Source organism: Mauremys reevesii, linkage group 12, assembly GCF_016161935.1.
Source record: "Mauremys reevesii isolate NIE-2019 linkage group 12, ASM1616193v1, whole genome shotgun sequence".
Taxonomy (NCBI): domain Eukaryota; kingdom Metazoa; phylum Chordata; order Testudines; family Geoemydidae; genus Mauremys; species Mauremys reevesii.
In genome coordinates, this window is record NC_052634.1 from 39,860,750 (window position 1) to 39,880,243 (window position 19,494).

The window sequence follows — 19,494 nt, forward strand, 5'->3', positions numbered from 1 at the left end:
AATGCAGAGGGTAAGGGTGGTGGTAGGTATCAGGGCTGGTTGGGAACGACAGGTGTTGGAGGCAGCTGGTGGTGGTAGAGCCTGGATGCTGGGGAAAGGTGGTTTGAGCTGACATTGGGGCACAAGGCACAAAGGACGGGCGGGTGGGGGAGTAGCACGGTAGTGCTCTGCTTGCATGGAAACGAGTGACTCTATAGACTCCGCTTGGCGCTCCAGGATGCTTAGCAGCCGCTCCATGCTTTTCCTCTTGGCCACTGCATTTCTCTTGCGGGTCCTGCTTTCTTTCTCTCGCCACTCCTTCAATTCTTTTCTCTCTGTAGCAGAGTGCTGAAGAACAGTTTTCAGCATGTCCTCTTTGCTCTTTCGGGGATTTTTTCTCAAATGTTGAAGCCTCTGTGATGTTGAACATCTGGGCAGTCCAGTAGTCAAGGTCACTGTAGAAACAGAAATGACAACATTTAACACGGGCAGCATTGTATCCACTATCTCCAGACATGAATTGTTACACTGAGGGAGTTCTCACTTGCAAGTTCTCACTTGCATTCTTTATCCCAAAAGGAAAACACAACAGAAGCCACGAAATGGTGAGTGAGTGTTTACTTATATAGGGAGAAGAGGGGCTTGAGTGAGAGGAGCTGGTTGCTTGGGTAATCTGGAGTGCTAGAGGGGTTGAGTGAAGATGCAGATGCAGGGGTGATCTTATCTCCCTATCTCTTCACTAAAGAGTCTCCCAACATTTTTCACAGGACTTAATCCTGGAAGATGTTTCCCTCCTGCGAGTCACTAGGGAACAGCGGGGGGCTCTTTTAGAGCAATGTGGATTCCGCCCGGGACCCTATGCGGCGTGCCTGTGTTCAGAAATGGTCCCCCCCCCACTGGCCGAAGAGTGGCGCGGACGCGTCACCGTCACTGGGACAAGGGACACAGTGGCTCTGCCTATAAACCTGCGCAGGCATATTGCCCACGCTCTGGATGAAGCTTTGCTGAGATAACTGAAGCAGATTACGCGACGTGATAGACCACATCAACGGGCTATTCCACATCTAGACGCTGCCATGCATGCATCCATAACCCCCCTTCCTCTCCAGAAACATTTCACTTCAGAAAATAAAAGCCGCTTACCGGTAAACCGCTCCTCTGCTTGTCCTTCTGCAACTGCTGGCTGCTGCGATTGGGTAGTTTCCTCCTGGCTTGAGAAGAGCTCCTGGCTGCATGCCTCCAGGGAATCTGCGGTTTCTTCCCCCATCCCAGGAGCTTCACTCGCGGTTTCCTCTCCCCCCCCTGCAGCCTCCTCCTCCTCCTGTCCCCCAGCCTGCTCAGAAGTGTCCATCGTTATCCTGGGATTGGCAGTGGGATAACCCCCAAGTATCTCGTCCATCTCCCTGTAAAAACGGCAGGTCGTGGGAGCAGCTCCGGATCGTCGATTCCCCTCTCGGGCTTTGTAATAGGCACTCCGCAGCTCTTTAACTTTCACCCTGCATTGTACTGCGTCCCGATCATGGCCCCTATCCAGCATGGCCCTTGATATCTGCTCAAAGATATCGTAATTCCTACGGCCGGAGCGCAGCTGTGCCTGAACAGATGCCTCACCCCAAACACTGATGAGGTCCTGCAATTCACCTGTGCTCCATGCTGGGGCTCGTTTGCCGCGTGGAGGCATGGTCACCTGTAACTGATTAACTGATTGCACTCCACACCTGGCTGCAGCAAACAGGAAGGAGATTTTTAAATTTCCCGGGGCATTTAAAGGGCGGGTCACCTGAGGCAAGAGCAGTAGAGTGCAAACTGATGTGCAGAGTGGCTGAACAGGAATTCTGGGATAGCTCCTTATTCCCTGGAGGACAGGTAAAGCGCTGGTGAGTGTCCACACCTGCTGAGCAGCGCTGGTGTCACCAGCGCTGCACTCCTTATACCCCTGCCGGGATGGGTTTTCAGCCAGCGCTGCAACCAGGGAGTTGCAGCGCTGGTTGTGCCCTGCAAGTGTGGACGGGGTGTAATTGCAGCGCTGGAAAGCCTCCACCAGCGCTGCAACTTGTAAGTGTAGCCAAGCCCTAAGATACGCAACTTCAGCTATGAGAATAGCGTAGGTGAAGTCAGCTTACTTAGATCGACTTACTGCAGCATCCGACTGCTGCTGCTGCTAACCCATCGACTCCACATTCGCCCCTTGAGGCAGTGGAGTACGGGAGTTGATGGGAGAGCGCTACCTGCCGATCCGGTGGTAGTGTAGACCTGCCCTTTGTCTCTGAACACAAAGCTAGAAAAGAGCAGAACCTAAGGAGTCACTGTGGTGGATTCCCTCGGACACTGACCCCAGGGCAGCCACACCCCAGCAGGGGGAATATGGAGTCTGGAACCCTTTTTTCCTCTGTCTGATCCTTTTCTTGTTCACTGGAAAGTGGTTCTGCCCAGGGATGCTGCAATACATGTGTCTGGGTGGACTAGAGGGCTGAAAATCTCTCCCCACTCATTTCTCCCACTGCCCCTTTCAGTCTCTCCTTCCCTGTCCTCTCCCTGCCCCTCTGGCTGGGACAGTCCCATTCCTGGGGGTTTTGCTCTCCCATGGCTGGATTTGCTCCTGGCAATTGTTAATGGGAGGAGAAATTGTGTGTGGGGGGGGGGGACGCTGTTTGTGCAGAGTCACTTTCTTGCCAGTCCCCAGCACTTTCTCTGAGGTCTGTCTGTTACCTGGAGTCTGTGGCTCAGAATTTGTATTAACAAAGCCCAGGTCTGCTAGTACCAGCTGGAGAAAGTCATCACCTGGACTGGGCAGAGAAGCAGCTTTAATTAAGGTCACTTCTCAGCACAGAATCCTGCTGGGGGAGCAGCAGCTGCTAAGCCTGGTCTCCCAGATCACAATGGAGGCTGCAGCGTCTGACCCAGGAAGCTGAACCCCAATATCCTGAGCAGAGAGGGACAGAGCCTTTGAGCAGCTTCCATCCTTTAGCTCTCTGGGGAGAGCAGCTAATGAGAGCCCCTCCTCGCAGGGAGAATCTCATTTGCCCCACTGTGCATCCGGAGTCACTCCTTGTCTTTCCATGCAGTGACTCTGGATTAACAATGTTCTCAATCAATCCAGATTTCAGAAAGAATGAGTCCAGAATGCTGTGGAAGATAGTGATAAACCCCTTCCCACCTCCCTCATCCCCCAGATCTAGGACAAGGAATCAGGGCAGGAATTTTCCCTATGAAACCAGAAGTTCCTGCAGTTTTCAAGAGGAGAGAAAAGCAAAATCTGTCACTTCACCTCACAGTGTTTGATAAGTGGATAGAAAGTTATCATGGTGACTGGGCCTGGCTGGGGAATGCCAGGAAGTGCTTGGAGCCAGGATTCTGGCACAAGCTGATGAGATAGAAGGAGCATGGTTAGTAGCAGCCTCCAGAGCCTCCATCCAGGGGCCTCCAAACACCCCCAGTACCCAGAATCCAGACCCCCCCCAGCCAGGGTCCCACCATATATTCCTGGGACCCAACCCCAGAATCCCTGGCCAGAGACCCCAGATACCCCTCAGAGCCCCACCAGCCAGAGAACCCCCCCCCCCAGATCTTCACTGCCAGGCTAGGAATCCCAAAGGGTTCCCCCCACCAAGAGCCCCCACCAGCCAGGGACCCCAATTGAGAACTCACTGCCTGCCTAGGACCCCCGCCTGCCCTTCAGCAGAAAGGTAAGACATGTCCATGCCCTGTCACTAGCAAATAATGGTCACCATGGATCCACCCCAAGGAGGCTACATCTTAGCAATGTGGGAAGCAGCCCCTCCCAGAGACCATTTGTCATGGGGTTTGGGATACTGCTGGACCCACGCTGCACTCAGTGACCTCCTCCATCCCATGTCAGCTGGAGAAAAGGGTCCAGCCAACTCTCCCGTTACCAGCTGGGAACCACTGATCCCCCAAACAGGGGGAGGCCTCTGGCTTTGATGGGTATTAAACGTGTGTCTGGTCTCTTTCATCAGCAAACATTTTAACAGAGATAAAGGAGGAACAAATGATTCTCAAAGGAGAGGGGACAGATGATCACTGGGCAATTTAACCCCCTGCGACCTCAAGGATGGACAATGACTTAGGGCAACAGGTCCCCTCCAATGAAGGAGAAGTTGCTGGGATTTAGAGACATGGGGAACAGCCCGAACCCGACAGGATTTTTAATTGATATTTGATAATGACGTAGAAAGAGGGAAATCCTTGGCTTTGAGATCAATGTTCAGAAATGAAAGAGAAAGGGTGGAAATCTGAGCGATTTTGGATCCATTTTTGCCAATTATAGAGAAGATAGTGTAAAATCGGAGGTATTTTATATCAGTTGTTGGTATGAGGTAAAATCTGAGTGTATTTCACATCAATATTTGATAAATGAATAGAGCAGAAATGGGCAACATTTGCAAACATTTTTTATCCATGTTTAAGAATCTGAGGAAAGGTGTAAATCTCAGATTTCCTTTTTATTTTATCATTAGAGAGACAAGGAAAAAATCTCTGGGGATATTCACTTAGAAATAGACAACTAAAGGGAAGTGGAGCAAATGTTTAGGGGATAAACGTGTAACAAGCTAAGCAATTGACAACACGAGAGAAAAACACCAAGATCTGGGGGGGATTTTATGTTGCTATTAAATAACTAGAGGGAAAAGGGGGGCTGTTTGACTGGATTTTATGAGACTATCCAATACATAGACACAAAGTGATGGCACCTCCCTCTGCCACCATTCCTCCCACAGGCAGCAGGGAGCCCTTTGAGGAGCTGCTTTAAGAGGGCAAAGGGGGAGCTGGCAGGTCCCTGGATGAGGGACGGGGGCAGCAGTGGGGGATGGGCGGGTGGCTGGTGGCTGGGTTGGTAGTTGGGGGCAGTAACCGGGAGCGGGCAACCGGGGTCCGGGCAGCCCCCACGGGGGACCGGTGCCCCGCCCGCCCCCGCCCGGGCCGAGAAACGGCCTCGCACCCCCGCCAGGGGCTGCCACGTGCTGGGGACTGACCCAGGGCGACAATTTCCCACCCGGACAAGGACAAATCGCTGCAGGTAAAACAGGGGGGGGGGAACCCCCATGGGAGAGATTTTAAATGGACACTTGAGAAGTGTGGGGAGACCAGGGCAATATGGGGGGAGATCAGAGAGCTGATCATCGGGGGGGGGGGGGGATCTCCCTGGATTTTATAGCCCCGGGTGATAACGAGAGAAAAGGGGAAAAACTTGACAGACTTTGTACGTGGGAGGACGTGGCACAAACAGGGCAGGATTCAGTGAACTGACCCCCCCCCCGGGGGAATTTCCTGGCTGCACAAAACAGTTCAAATTACCCGCCCCCATGACCCCCCCCCCGAGGCGGCTCCGAGGCTTCTCCCAGGTTCCCCGGGGCAGAGTCACGTGCCCGCCCCCCCCCCGGGGTCTCTCACTCACCGGCTCACACGGAGGCGGCAGCAGCAGTTTTGTTCTCCCGCCCCCAGCGGGGCTCGCACGGAGCATGCGCAGTTCCAACTGCTGACCCCTCCCTTACCCGGGCTGGAGAGGGCGGACGCGCCCCCGAGGCAGGCTGGGAGATGTAGTTCCGGACTCTCCCTGGACCGGAAGTGACGTCGGACAGGGAGGCGGAGCCGGAGGGTGAACGCGCGCTGGGAGCTGCGGTTCTGCCTGGCTCGTGCAGGGCCGTTGGAGCCTCTCCCGGCCGGAGAAGGTTTGTGCCGCTGGGGCTCTGGGCATGCGCAGATCGCGGCGGGAGAGACCTTCATTAACCCCCCCCGTGCCCGGCCCCGCCCCCGCTGCGGAGCTGCAGCCTCCAGGTCCCGGCGCGAGCCCGGGGGCGGGGCCGGGCGGGGGCTGGGGCGTGCCTGTATAAAAAGAGACTTTGACTCACCCAGGCTGGGCTGCCATCATGGAACAGACCAGGTCCTTCTGTGGAGGGTTTGCGTTCCTCCAAGGACGTGATCTCAGTGTGTGTGGGTGTCCCTGTCCCTTCAACCCTTAACAATCCCTGGTGCGTGGGTGCGCTGGGCCCCATTATAATCCCCTCTGTCTTACCCCCCATGAGGGATCCGGTGGATGTGGGTGTTCTCCACGCTACGGGGGGTGTCTGGTGCCCCTGTCCCTCCTGGTTAATAGTGGAGTGTGTGGGTGTCCCCCAGCTCATTAAGGATCCGTGTTGTGTGGATGCCCCCGTTCTTCTCATTAAGAATGGTGCAACGGAGCATATGGGTGTGTCCCCCACCCCATGAACTAGCTCCCGTGTGTGGTTCCCCTGCCCCCATCCAGGCTCTGTGGTGTGTGGGTGTTTCTGTTCCCCTTTTCAAGATCCATGTGCAGGGGGGCGTCCCTCCCCCCAAGTCAGAATCCCCAGCGTGTGGGTGCTCCCATACCCCCTCCAGGCTCTGCGGGGGGGGGGGTCTTAAAAGAGACCATGTCTCACTGTCTTGCCCAGGCTACACTGCAGGGACTATTCACAGGTGCCATCCCACTACTGATCAGCACAGGAGTTTTGACCTGCTCCATTTCTGACCTGGGCCAGTTCACCCCTCTTTAGACAACCTGGAGACCCTGAGCTTCCCAGGGATCACCATATTGATGCTGAACGTAATGCAGACACCCGATCGGCACAGCCCCCTGCAGCCCAGAACTCCTGAGCGCAAGTGATCCGCCAACCTCAGCCTCCCCAGGCGCTGGGATCACAGGCACCAGCCAGGGAGCCCTGCTTATTTTGCTGCCTGGCAGCTGGAGCTTGAAACTCTGCTTGTGAGCTCTGTGCCTTGGTCAGCTGGGGACCGCCTGGACCTGGGAAATGCTTCTGCTCCCCGCGCACCCGTCTCATGTCGAGCTGCAGGCGCCGCTGTCCGGCCAGGTAAGATCCCGGATGTTTCGGTGCCCCCCATCCCCTGTCCAGGAGCCCAGGTGTCCGGGTACCTCTGCCCCCCATACAGAATCCTGGGTGTGTGGGTGTCCGTCCCTCTGCAGAGGATACCGGAGTGTGGATGCCCTTGTCCCCCCCTACAAGATCCTGGGTGTGTGGGGGCCACTCTCCCCCCCTAGAAGATCTCGGGTGCGTGGGTGGGTGCCCCTGTTCGCCCTTACAGCATCCCTGGTGCACGGGGGACTCCCTCCGTCCCAAGTCAGGGGCCCCAGGGTGTGAGCGCTCCCATCCGCCGATACAGGCTGGGGCGGGGGAGGGGTATAACTGGGTCTCCCTGTCCTGCCCAGGCGGTGCTACAGCAGCTGTTCACAGGGGCAGCAACCCCACTGTCAACCTGCAGCTTTAACCTGCTCCAGGGGTGACCCATGCGGGTCGGGAGTGAGGGGCACCAGCAGAGCTGAGAGTCTGGAGGTCAGGACTGGGATAGCAGGGGCTGCGGGTCGGGAGTGAGGGGCACCGTCAGAGCTGGTTGACGCCTAAGGGGCTGCGGGTCGGGAGTGAGGGGCACCAGCAGAGCTGAGAGTCTGGAGGTCAGGACTGGGATAGCAGGGGCTGCGGGTCGGGAGTGAGGGGCACCAGCAGCACAGTAACTGGGGAGCTCAGCGAGGAATCGAGGGGGCTGCGGGTCGGGAGTGAGGGGCACCAGCAGAGCTGTGAGGCTGGAGGTCAGGACTGGGATAGTAGGGGCTGCGGGTCGGGAGTGAGGGGCACTGGCAGCGCAGTAACTGGGGAGCTCAGTGGGAAATCCAGGGGGCTGTGGGTCGGGAGTGAGGGGCACCAGCAGAGCTCTTGGTGTGGAGATCAGGATTGGGATAGGAGGGGCTGCGGGTCGGGAGTGAGGGGCAGCAGCAGAACTGTGAGTCTGGAGGTCAGGACTGGGATAGCAGGGGCTGCGGGTCAGGAGTGAGGGGCACCACTAGAGCTGGGGAACCCAGGGGCTGCGGGTCGGGAGTGAGGGGCACCGGTAGAGCTGAAGGAAGCCCAGGGGTCTGTGGGTCAGGAGTGAGGGGCACCGGCAGCACAGTGACTTGGGAGCTCTGCGGGAAGCCCAGTCGCTGCAAGTCGGGAGTGAGGGGCACCAGCAGAGCTGTGGATCTGGAGATCAGGATTGGGATAGGAGGGGCTGCGGGTCGGGAGTGAGGGGCAGCAGCAGAGCAGGAGGGAGACCAGGGGGCTGCGGGTCGGGAGTGAGGGGCACCGTCAGAGCTGGTGGACGCCTAAGGGGCTCCGGGTCGGGAGTAGGGGGCAGCAGCAGAACTGTGAGTCTGGAGTCAGGACTGGGATAGCAGGGGCTGCGGGTCAGGAATGAGGGGCACCGGCAGAGCTGGAGGGAGACTAGGGGGCTGCGGGTCGGGGGGGAGGGGCACCAGCAGAGCTGTGGGTGTAGAGATCAGGATTGGGATAGGAGGGGCTGCGGTTCGGGAGTGAGGGGCACCAGCAGAGCTGTGAGTCTGGAGGTCAGGTCTGGGATAGTAGGGGCTGCGGGTCGGGAGTGAGGGGCACCAGCAGAGCTGTGGGTGTGGAGATCAGGACTGGGATAGCAGGGGCTGCGGGTCAGGAGTGAGGGGCACCACTAGAGCTGGGGGGAACCCAGGGGGCTGCGGGACGGGAGTGAGGGGCACCGGTAGAGCTGAAGGGAACCCAGGGGTCTGCGGGTCAGGAGTGAGGGGCACCGTCAGAGCTGGTGTACGCCTAAGGGGCTGCGGGTCGGGAGTGAGGGGCACCAGCAGAGCTGTGAGTCTGGAGGTCAGGACTGGGAAAGCAGGGGCTGCGGGTCGGGAGTGAGGGGCACCGGCAGAGCTGTGAGTCTGGAGGTCAGGACTAGGATAGCAGGGGCTGCGGGTCGGGAGTGAGGGGCACCACTAGAGCTGGGGGTCTGGAGGTCAGGACTGGGATAGCAGGGGCTGCATGTCGGGAGTGAGGGGCACCGGCAGAGCTGTGAGTCTGGAGGTCAGGACTAGGATAGCAGGGGCTGCGGGTCGAGAGTGAGGGGCACCGTCAGTGCTGGGGGGAATCAAGGGGCTGCAGGTCGGGAGTGAGGGGCACCAGCAGAGCTGTGGGGCTGGAGGTCAGCACTGGGATACCATCCAGCCTGATGGTAAGTGATGCCCAGCTGAGCCCATGGCCAGTACGTCCTGCTCCACCCACGGCCGGGCTGGGAGCCAGGACTCCTGGTTCTTCTCCCCAGCTCTGGCAGGGCAGTGCAGGCTAGTGGTTAGAGTGGGGGTTGGGAGCCAGGGTATCCGGGTCCCACCGCTAGCTCTGGGAAGGGAGTGGGGGCCAGTCGTGGTGCCCCCCCCGGCTTGAAGTGGTTTCCATCCTGTGCAGGGTTTACAGGTTTGTTCACTGGCTCTCAGCACCTCCCACTTTACCAATTGTCCCAGTGCCGATGGGTCTCGTGGTTCGAGCCGGGGAGGCCGGGAGCCAGGCAGGGGCGGTGGGTATAAGGGGCCCAGGGGAGGCACCTGGCCCGTGCTCCACCCAGAGGCCCTGCTCCCACTGTCCTCTCCCGCAAGGCCCCATCCTCACTTCGCCCTTTCCCAGCTCCATCCGGCCACATGGGGCCGTGGGAGAGGCCGGGGTGCAAACGGCAGAGAGGCAGGTGGGGGCCTTGGGGTGGGGCGAAGAGGCACAAGTGGCAGGGCCTCGGGAAGAGACGTGAGAGGTGGGCGGGGTCAGGGAGTGGAACAAAGGGGTCCTGAGGCGTGTGGGCGGGGCTGAAGGGGCGTGTGGGCGGGGCTGAAGGGGAGTGTCGGCGGGGTGGAGGGCGTGTGGGCGGGGCTTTGGCAGGAGGAGGCTGAGTGGCAGCAGGCCTTGGGGCAGGGCCACAGTCAGGGCCCGCCACCTCCCCAAGTGGAGGAGTCCTGCTGCCCATGGAGCCAGGACTCCTGGGTTCTATTCCTGGCTCTCCCACAGACTCCCAATCTGAGCTGGTGCAGCCCATCTCGCCTCCCTGGTGCCTCAGTTTCCCCGTGTGAGACGGGTCCCAGTGTGAACGGCTGCAGCACCGTGGAGAATCTCGTCCCTTCTCCTGGTGGCTCCTTGGTAGCCCTGGGGAAGCAGCCAACTGCTGCAGCCCCTGGCTCCCGTCTGGGCAGCCCGGGGTGGGGTGGGATCTGGGCAATGGGAAGAAGGAATCCCCTTCCCACCCCACCCCGGGACATGGGGAGGCTGGTGCTGCGGGGCAGGAGTCCTGCAGCCCTCGCCGGGGAGACGGGGCCGGTTCCCGGCTGGGCGGCTGAGGGGGGCGGGGTGGGGGGCACTGCTGGACTGGGGGCTCCCCCCTGCGGGGTGGAGATGGAGCACGGCCTGCTGGGAGCGGACGTCTCCTCTGGATGGGGAGGGTGACACTGGCCAAATTGTGGAGCCCTGTCCCCAGACAAGGGAGGGCCTCTCAGCCTTGCCGGCTCGTCTCTCTTTCACCAGGATCGGCCCAGCACCTGGCCTGGCCCAGACCCCCTTCCTCAGCGCCAGCAGCTGCCCATTGTGGGGAGTGGAGTGGCCGGGGTGGGGGCCTCTGCCCCGGGAGCAGGGCCGGGCACTGGGGGCAGGGGCTGCGATGGGGAGGTGGGTTGGAGAGATGTCGGGGGTGAAGCTGGGACTCAGGGGAATGGGGCAGGCTGCAGGGAGGAAGTGTGGGGGCCACCGGAGGAGCTGGGGGCTGGGAAGCTGCGGGGACACAGCCGGGGTAGTGGTGACACCGCAGGGGACTGCTCAAGAGGCAGTGGGCTGGGGGCAGGGCGGGAGCTCGGACAGGGGTGGGGTCAGGCTGTGCGGGTCTCCTGTGAATGGCACCAGCCTGCAGGAACCCCGGCCGGCAGCCCCTGCTGGGGTCTGGTCAGTGCAGCCCCCGCTGCACCCTGCTGGGGTCTGGTCAGTGCAGCCCCGCTGCACCCTGCTGGGGTCTCTGGTCACTGCAGCCCCCCCCCCCCGATGCACCCTGCTGGGGTCTCTGGTCACTGCAGCCCCATGCACCCTGCTGGGGCTCTGGTCACTGCAGCCCCCGCTGCACCCTGCTGGGGCTCTGGTCACTGCAGCCCCATGCACCCTGCTGGGGCTCTGGTCACTGCAGCCCCCGCTGCACCCTGCTGGGGTCTGGTCAGTGCAGACCCCCGCTGCACCCTGCTGGGGGTCTGGTCACTGCAGCCCCAACCTCACACTGGAACTGGCCGGGAAGGTTTCTTCTGCGCTCCCATTGGTCAGGGCTCTGCCTCCTCTTCCTATTGGCTGTCTCGGGAGGCGGAGTTTCGAGGGCGTCACGTGGCCCTGAGGCGTTCATGAGGCGGCTCCTGAGCAGCCCAAACACCCCGAGCTCCCCTCCCCAGTTCCGCCCATCCCCTCCTGCCCCACCCCAACCCCCGAGCTCCCTCCCCAGTTCCGCCCATCCCTCTCTGCCCGCCCTCAACCCCCGAGCTCCCCTCCCCAGTTCCGCCCATCCCCTCTCTGCCCCGCCCCAACCCCCAGCTCCCCTCCCCTCCTGCCCCGCCCCAACCCCGTGCTCCCCTCCCCACTGCCGCCCATCCCCTCTCTGCCCCGCCCCAACCCCTCGAGCTCCCTCCCCACTGCCGCCCATCCCTCTCTGCCCCGCCCCAACCCCCGAGCTCCCTCCCCACTGCCGCCCATCCCCTCTCTGCCCCCACCCCAACCACCCCCAGGCTCCCCTCCCCAGTGCCGCCCATCCCCTCTCTGCCCCGCCCCAACCCCCGAGCTCCCCTCCCCACTGCCGCCCATCCCCTCTCTGCCCCGCCCCAACCCCCGAGCTCCCCCTCCCCAGTGCCGCCCCTCCCCTCTCTGACCCCGCCCCAACCCCCGAGCTCCCCTCCTCAGTGCCGCCTCCCCTCTTCTGCCCCACCCACAACCCCGTGCTCCTCCCCAGTGCCGCCCATCCCCTCTCTGTCCCGCCCCAACCCCACCCCGTGGTCCCACTCGCCAGCGCCGCCCATCCCCTCTCTGCCCCTGCCCCAAACACCCCCGAGCTCCCCTTCCCTATTGCCGCCCCTCCCCTCTCTGACCCCGCCCCAACCCCTGAGCTCCCCTCCCCAGTGCCGCCCATCCCCTTTCTGTCCCCGCCCCAACCCCGAGCTCCGCCTCCCAAGCACCGCCCCTCCCCTCCTCCCTGCCCCCAACACCCCGAGCTCCCCTCCCCAATGCCGCCCATCCCCTCTTCTGCCCCGCCCCAACCCCTGAGATCCCCTCCCCAGTGCCGCCTCCTCCTCCCTAACCCCGCCCCAACCCCCGAGCTCCCCTCTCCTCAGTGCCGCCCATCCCCTCTCTGCCCCGCCTCCAACCCCTGAGCTCCCTCCCCACTGCCGCCCATCCTCCCTGCCCCGCCCCAACACCCCCGAGCTCCCTCCCCACTGCCGCCCATCCCCTCTCTGCCCCGCCCCAACACCCCGAGCTCCCCTCCCCAGTGCCGCCTCCTCCTCCCCGCCCCAACCCCTGAGCTCCCCTCCCCAGTGCCGCCCATCCCCTCTCTGCCCCGCCCCAACCCCGAGCTCCCCTCCCCACTGCCGCCCATCCCCTCTCTGCCCCGCCCCAACCCCTGAGCTCCCTCCCCACTGCCGCCCTTCCTCCTCCCCGCCCCAACCCCGAGCTCCTCCCCAAGTGCCGCCCATCCCCTCTCTGCCCCGCCCCAACCCCAAGCTCCCCTCCCCAGTGCCGCCCATCCCCTCTCTGCCCCACCCCCAACCCCGAGCTCCTCCCCACTGCCGCCCATCCCCTCTCTGCCCCGCCCCAACCCCCAGCTCCTCCCCAGTGCCGCCCCTCCCCTCTCTGACCCCGCCCCAACCCCTGAGCTCCCCCTCCCCAGTGCCGCCCATCCCCTCTGTCTGTCCCCCAACCCCACCCCGTGGTCCCACTCGCCCAGCGCCGCCCATCCCCTCTCTGCCCCTGCCCCAAACACGCCCGAGCTCCCCTTCCCTATTGCCGCCTCTTCACCCGAGCTCCCCTCCCCACTGCCGCCCCTCCTCTCTGACCCCGCCCCAACCCCTGAGCTCCCCTCCCCAGTGCCGCCCATCCCCTCTCTGCCCCGTCCCCAACCCCCGAGCTCCCTCCCCAAGTGCGCCCATCCCCTCTCTGCCCCGCCCCTAACACCCGAGATCCCCTCCCCAGTGCCGCCCATCCTCCTCCCCTGCCCCCAACACCCCCAGCTCCCCTCCCCAATGCCGCTCATCCCCTCTTCTGCCCCGCCCCAACCCCGAGATCCCCTCCCCAGTGCCGCCCATCCCCTCTCTGCCCTGCCCCCAACACCCCGAGCTCCCTCCCCAGGGCCGCCACTCCCCTCTCTGCCCCGCCCCAACACCCCCGAGCTCCCTCCCCAGTGCCGCCACCCCTCTCTGCCCCGCCCCAAACACCCCCGAGCTCCCCTCCCCAGTGCCGCCCATCCCCTCTCTGCCCCGCCCCAAACACCCCCGAGATCCTCCCCACTGCCGCCCATCCCCTCTCTGCCCCGCCCCAACACTCCCGAGCTCCCCTCCCCAAGTGCCGCCCATCCCCTCTCTGCCCTGCCCCCAAACCGCCCGAGCTCCCCTCCCCGTGAACCCGAATACTCCCTATATATGTGAATCCAAATACTCTCTCAGTCCTCAGAGAGAGACCTGAGAAGGAGACTTGCTGAAGCAAAGCCACAGGGGTCTCTGAGGTTTCCTGGCCCTCGCCCCTGTCCTGCCTGGCTGATGTCAGCATCTCTCTGTGAGGTCACCACCTCCCCACCACCTTTGACCAATAGTCTGAGGTCCTGCAAAAGGCCTTTGTGATGTCACTGCCACACCCCTCCCTTGCTGTGCTACTGTCCTGCCCCTGCCCAGGCACTTGGGAGGTTTGAGCTACTCCCTGTGGATCACCCCACTCAAGGAGCGTTCGTTCTAGGCAGCAAGCCGGCTAGACAGGAAAACATCAGACGCTGCTCCCAATGCTACACTCAGTTTTTCAGAAATTGGTCGACTTTATGACCAGAAGAGACCATTAGAGCATCTAATCTGACCCCCCTGCATATCACAGGCCTCCTGTATGACACAAGAGCTACTTTTGGGGCAAACACATTCCAGAAAGGCATCTAGTCTTCATGAAATGACATCAGGAGATGGCGAATCCACCACTTTCCTTGGTAGATTGTTCCTGTGGTGAATCATCCTCGCTGTTGAATATTTGTGCCTTAGTTGTAATATGAATTTGTCTCTTTTCACCTTCCAGCCACTGGGTCTTGTTATGCCTTTCTCTGCTAGATTAAAGAGCCCTTTAATACCCAATCTATTCTCTCCATGAAGGCCCTTCAACACTTCAATGAAGTCACCTTTCAATCTTCTTTTGATAAGCGAAACAGGTTGAGCTCACTAGAAGGCATTTTTCTCCATCCCTCAGAACATTTATTGGCTCTTTGGTCATCAGACTCCTGAACTGCAGCTGGATGTGGCTCTTGTTCTTCTGCACAACATAGCTCCTGGAGAAGAGGGATCTTCAAATGTACATTCCTATGATACCTTTTTTTTAATTGATGAAAACATAAACTAGACAGTTAGAGGATTGGAACTGATTTCAGCTGATGGACAGCTTCGCTAGGTTTTTGTGCATTTGGACAGTGAAATGTTGAGTGTTTACATTCATATCAAGCACCCCCGTATAGTGGAGCTCCTGAACATAATGAAGAATGGAAATGAAAATGTTTTCCTTTTTTTTAAAAAAAGAAAGAAGGTTATAAGAGAACACTGGGGCTTGAATCAAGGATCACTTGATCTACCATCAAGCACTGTACCACTAAGCTATACCCCCATGACCATGGACTCATGATCTCCAAGACTTTGAAGGACAAACCCTGCTTCATCGAGCTCCTTTGCCATTCCCAGACCACAGGTGGTTTTAAAAATGGGGTTTGATTAAACTTCTTAAATATGGCAAACACCACAGCTTGCACACCCACCGATATAGCTTCTCCCACTGACATAGCTGCCACCTCTTGGGGAAGTGGATTAACTACACCCACAGGAAAACTCTCTCCCCTCAGCATAGAGCAGTGGTTCTCAAGCTGTGGGTCAGGACCCCAAAGTGGGTCATAACCCTGTTTTAATGGGGTCACCAAGGCTGGTATTAGACTTGTTGGTGCCTGGGGCTGAAGCCAAAAGTCTGAGCTCCACCACCCAGGGCTGAATCCCTCAAGCTCTGGTTTTGCCCTCCCCCAACTGGATAAGAGGGCACAGTGTGAAATGTTTGGGGACCACTGTTTTAGGATGACGTTCTCAATCACTTCTATGAAGTCCAGTGAAAGCTATTCCTCACCCACCTACCCCTCCATCAGGACCGAGTAGGTATGTTCTGCTGCCCTTCACTCATGCAGGAAGGATAATAACATTTCATTCCACTCAATCCTAAAGTGATTTGTAACCTGCCACCAGCCAAAACTGGTCATTTTGGGAAAGCGGCCCCATCATGCTGCATAGCTAGGCAGAGTAGGTGTGTCTATGCAAACACGGTCTGTTCCTGAAGTCTTTCCCCCAGCTCCTCACTAGATGTGAAGGGGGAGCTCATTCAGCCTCTGCTTCCACTTAGTATTTAAAAACTCCTTATTGTCCCTAGCTCTGCTGGCCTTAGATTTCTCCTCCTGTCTTTTCCTTGATAGTTCTGATGAGGTGGCTGAGTGGTTAAGGTGATGGACTGCTAGTCCATTGTGCTCTGCATGCGTGGGTACAAATCGCATCCTCATCGGATGCATTTAGTCATTACTCCTCCTTTGTAGACAACCATGTCCCCGTTTGGTATGATGTTGCTTCTTGCAAACAAAAACCTTCTCAGAAACTCAGAACTCTCTTGCTTTAAATAAAATGTTTAAATCCCAGATTTCTTAAAAAAAGAAAAATTCTCTAGTCCTGTATTTCTTAATTTATATCTCAAAAGGTAACATCCTCGTCATCTCCTCCAATCACCCATGGGACCTGCCCAAATTATTAAAATACCTCAACCCGAGCAAGGCCAGAGCAGTGAACCAGAGCTAGTGTCTAGGCCAAGCTGTTCTGAAGGAGGCAACTCAAACATTTTCTCCCTGCTTCCCTTGGCAAGGTCTGACTGGGGAAAAAAAATTCCCCAAACTGAAAAACCAGTACTAATCTGTTTGGGGACTTTGGTTTGAAAGTATTATTGTTATTATTCTCTTCTGAATCAGTTCAGTTGAGTCTTTGTCCTCCAGGTGTGTTTCCAGCTAAAACCACATTGAGGGTACTGGACCACTGACCTATCAGCTCTTAACACCCAAACTTTCAGTAACTCTTTATCAGTGACTGCGAGTGTAATTTAAACCATAGGTTCATCTATCTCTGAATCTTGTCTTCTGACAGTAGCAAATACCAGGTGCTCCAAAGCCAGTCTTTAAGGTACCACCGGGAGTTGAACCCAGGATCTCTTGTTTACAAAACAGGTGCTTTAACCAGCCAAGCCATGGTAACTACTGTTGCTTAAAGCAGCGTGTTTGCTCACACCTGACTCTCTGCCAATCCCCACTGGGCCCTTACAAGTGTTGCTCGTGTTTGGCTTCTGTAAAGCAGAGGAGCAGGTGAAGTTTTGCTCCCAAGGTGTGTGTGCGATTCTTTGGACAGGTCTACACTATGAAATTAGGTTGGTGTAATTACATTACTTAGGCTGGCAATGCAGTTCTATCAACCTAATCCCGGTGTAGATAGCAGCTCAGCTGTCAGAACTTTCTGGAGCTATGAAAGGAGAGAGGTCCGGCCTCTGTAGCAGGAATGCAGGGCAGGCGAGTTCATGGTGGGATACTGGTGGAGACCAGTTATGGTGATATAATGACCAGCAGCATTTACACTGACAATTTGGCACAAAGCTCTAGGCCTCTTGTCGAGGTGGTTTTATTTTGTCGCCAGACGTGGCATTGCAGTGTGTGCACCAGCCAAAAGCTGCTGACCGAGGGAGCGTTGTGTGTTTTTCACACAGCTGAGCAATATAATGATGCTGAAATAACTTTGTAGTGCAGACCTGGCCAAAGAGTCACACACACACACACACACACACAGAGCTTGCAAGGAAAACCTCACCTGCTCCTCTGCTTTGCAGAATCCAACACAAGCAAAGCTTTTCAGGCCCCAGTGGGGATGGCAGGAGTCAGGTGTGGGCAGAGAGTGTCCCTGAGCCACAAGCAGGCACCATGGCTTAGCTGGCTAAAACACCTGTCTTGTAAACAGGAGATCCTGGGTTCAACTCCCAGTGGTGCCTTCTTGACTAACTCTTGGGGCACCTGGTATTGGCAGCTGTCAGAGAACTAAATGGGCCTTTGGTCCAGCCCAATATGGTTGTTTCAATTACACTCACAGGCACTGATAATGGAATTACTGAGAGTTAAGAGCTGATAGGTCAGTGGTCCAGCCTGTCACAGATGACCCCCTCCCTCTGGGACAGGGGCAGGTCTGGGCTCTCACACCAAATGGCTCATTGTGGCTGCCAGAACCTGTGGGCAGCTCATTTAGTTTGCACTGAGGGTTGAGTCCTGCTTCATGCACCATGTGTGAGAATGAAAATCCTAAACCGCCCTTTGAAATAACAGATGCAGCAGGACGTGTTATTGTCCCTGCCCCAAAGCAGACAGACCAATGGAGAAATGCTGTCAAGTCCAGGGTAATACTCCCCTGCCAGTTTATCTTTTTTGCTTGCTAAACTCCCTTCCAACCTTGAGGGCTCCCAGAGCCCAATATTGAGCTTGAGCTGAGATGTCTCCGGTGCAAATTTACCACCCCATGGCCCTAGCCTGGGAGCCTGCACTGGCACAGGAAAGCCATGAGTGTTTCATTACAGTATGGACATAGCCCCAACCCACTCAGCTTTGGAACCCATGTCCCCTGCCTAGCAAGTGCTATTGAACTGAGGATGAGTCCCTCAATCGGGGTCTGCTAAGCACAGTTGTGCTGCCCTTGGTTCACACAACAAGGATAACAACCCTTTATTTCTCCTGCCCCTATAACATGGAGACTGGGAATCCAACACCAGCCAAAAGTGATCATTTCGGCAAGCAACCCAACCTATTTCCAACATACTGTAAAATCCACATGCAGACTCATACACGAAACCTTGCAAGAAAATCTTCCTGAGGGGCCTGAAGCACCTGCTGCTGGAGGAAGGAGGGAGCTGTGGGTTGGGAGTGCGGAGCAGGGTGAGGAGGGGGGGGGCCTGTGGATTGGGATTGAGGGGCACCGGGAATAGGAGGGGGCTGTGGGTTGGGACAGAGGAGAAGGGTGAAGAGGAGCAGGCTCTGGTTGGGAGTGAGGAGCAGTGAGCATAGGAGGGACTGAGGGTTGGGTCTGAGGGGCACTGGGAAAAGAGGGGACATGGATTTAGGCTGAAGAGCATATTCATTTGGGGATCCAGCAGGACAGGGGAAGGCAGCAGGTGATTGTAATTCCTTAGGGATATTCTGTGTCTTTGTCTGTGTGTGTCTGTGCAGGGAAAGAACATGCTCTATGCCCAGAGGCCTTTATTCCTCCAGGCTGCAAGGACAGAGGGGCTGTCAGGAAGTTGCCCCTTCAAACCCACACACAAAAAGGCCCTTCTGAGTAAAGAGAAAATCCTGAAGAGAAAAAGTAACATCAAAGAGGACATGGGAAAGACAGTGTAAGATCTTGGTGAGTAGTTTATCACCTGACCAGGGACTTGAACCCTGGACCTTCAGATTAAAAGTCTGATGCTCTACCAACTGAAAGCAGCAAAGAGTCCTGTGGCACCTTATAAACTAACAGAGGTTTTGAAGTATGAGCTTTCATGGGTGAATCCCCACTTCAGCTAGCCAGGCTCATGAAGAAAAAGAGCAAGTTGGTGCAGAGGAGAAACTAGTAAAGAAAACAAGAAAATATGGGAAACCTGCTGCTCTCTCTGGCCCGGTCAACACTGTGAGTTTATATCGAATTTAGCAGTGTTAAAGGGCATTAACCCTGCACCCGTCCACACAATGAAGCCCTTTATATCGATATAAAGGGCTCTTAATACCAATATCTGTACTCCTCCCCGACAAGGGGAGTAGCGCTGAAATCGGTATTGCCATGTCGGATTAGGGTTAGTGTGGCCGCAATTCGATGGTATTGGCCTCCAGGCGCCATCCCACAGTGCACCATTGTGACTGCTCTGGACAGCAATCTGAACTCGGATGCACTGTAAAATCGAATAATCCTGTAGTGTAGACATACCCTGTGATTAACAACATTGGTGGCTAATTGAAAGGCTGATGGTTGAAACCCAAGTGAAGATGGAGGTGGTTTTTTTTAGTGATGAGAATCCAGTACATTTTAACAGGCAGAAAAATCTCTTCAACGCTGGTCTAACCTCATTAGGCAAGCATAAGTGACACTTTTGCCAGATGCATTGGTGGTATAGTGGTGAGCATAGCTACCTTCCAAGCTACTTGACCTGGGTTCAATTCCCAGCTAATGCAATGATGTGATGTTTTCTCTGCTGGGAAGTGATTTAATTTCAGTCACATTGTATCAGTTTATCAATGGAATGAGAGAATCCATGTGCTGCAGGTCATTAAACACCCAGTGGAGGAAGAAGGGGCAGGACTATACAATGAGTTGGTGGAGTTATCCTGATATTACAATGTTTGGTTTATTTTTTA

At 57.5% G+C, this 19,494-nt stretch overlaps 1 non-coding gene and 1 pseudogene across 1 annotated transcript; one reads left to right on the forward strand and one right to left on the reverse strand.

Moving 5' to 3' along the window:
* LOC120375816 overlaps positions 1 to 19,494 on the reverse strand; it is a 647,258-nt pseudogene that overhangs the window by 294,239 nt on the left and 333,525 nt on the right.
* Positions 17,035 to 17,108, forward strand: TRNAT-UGU. Its single transcript has one exon. It is a non-coding gene; the product is annotated as a tRNA-Thr (tRNA).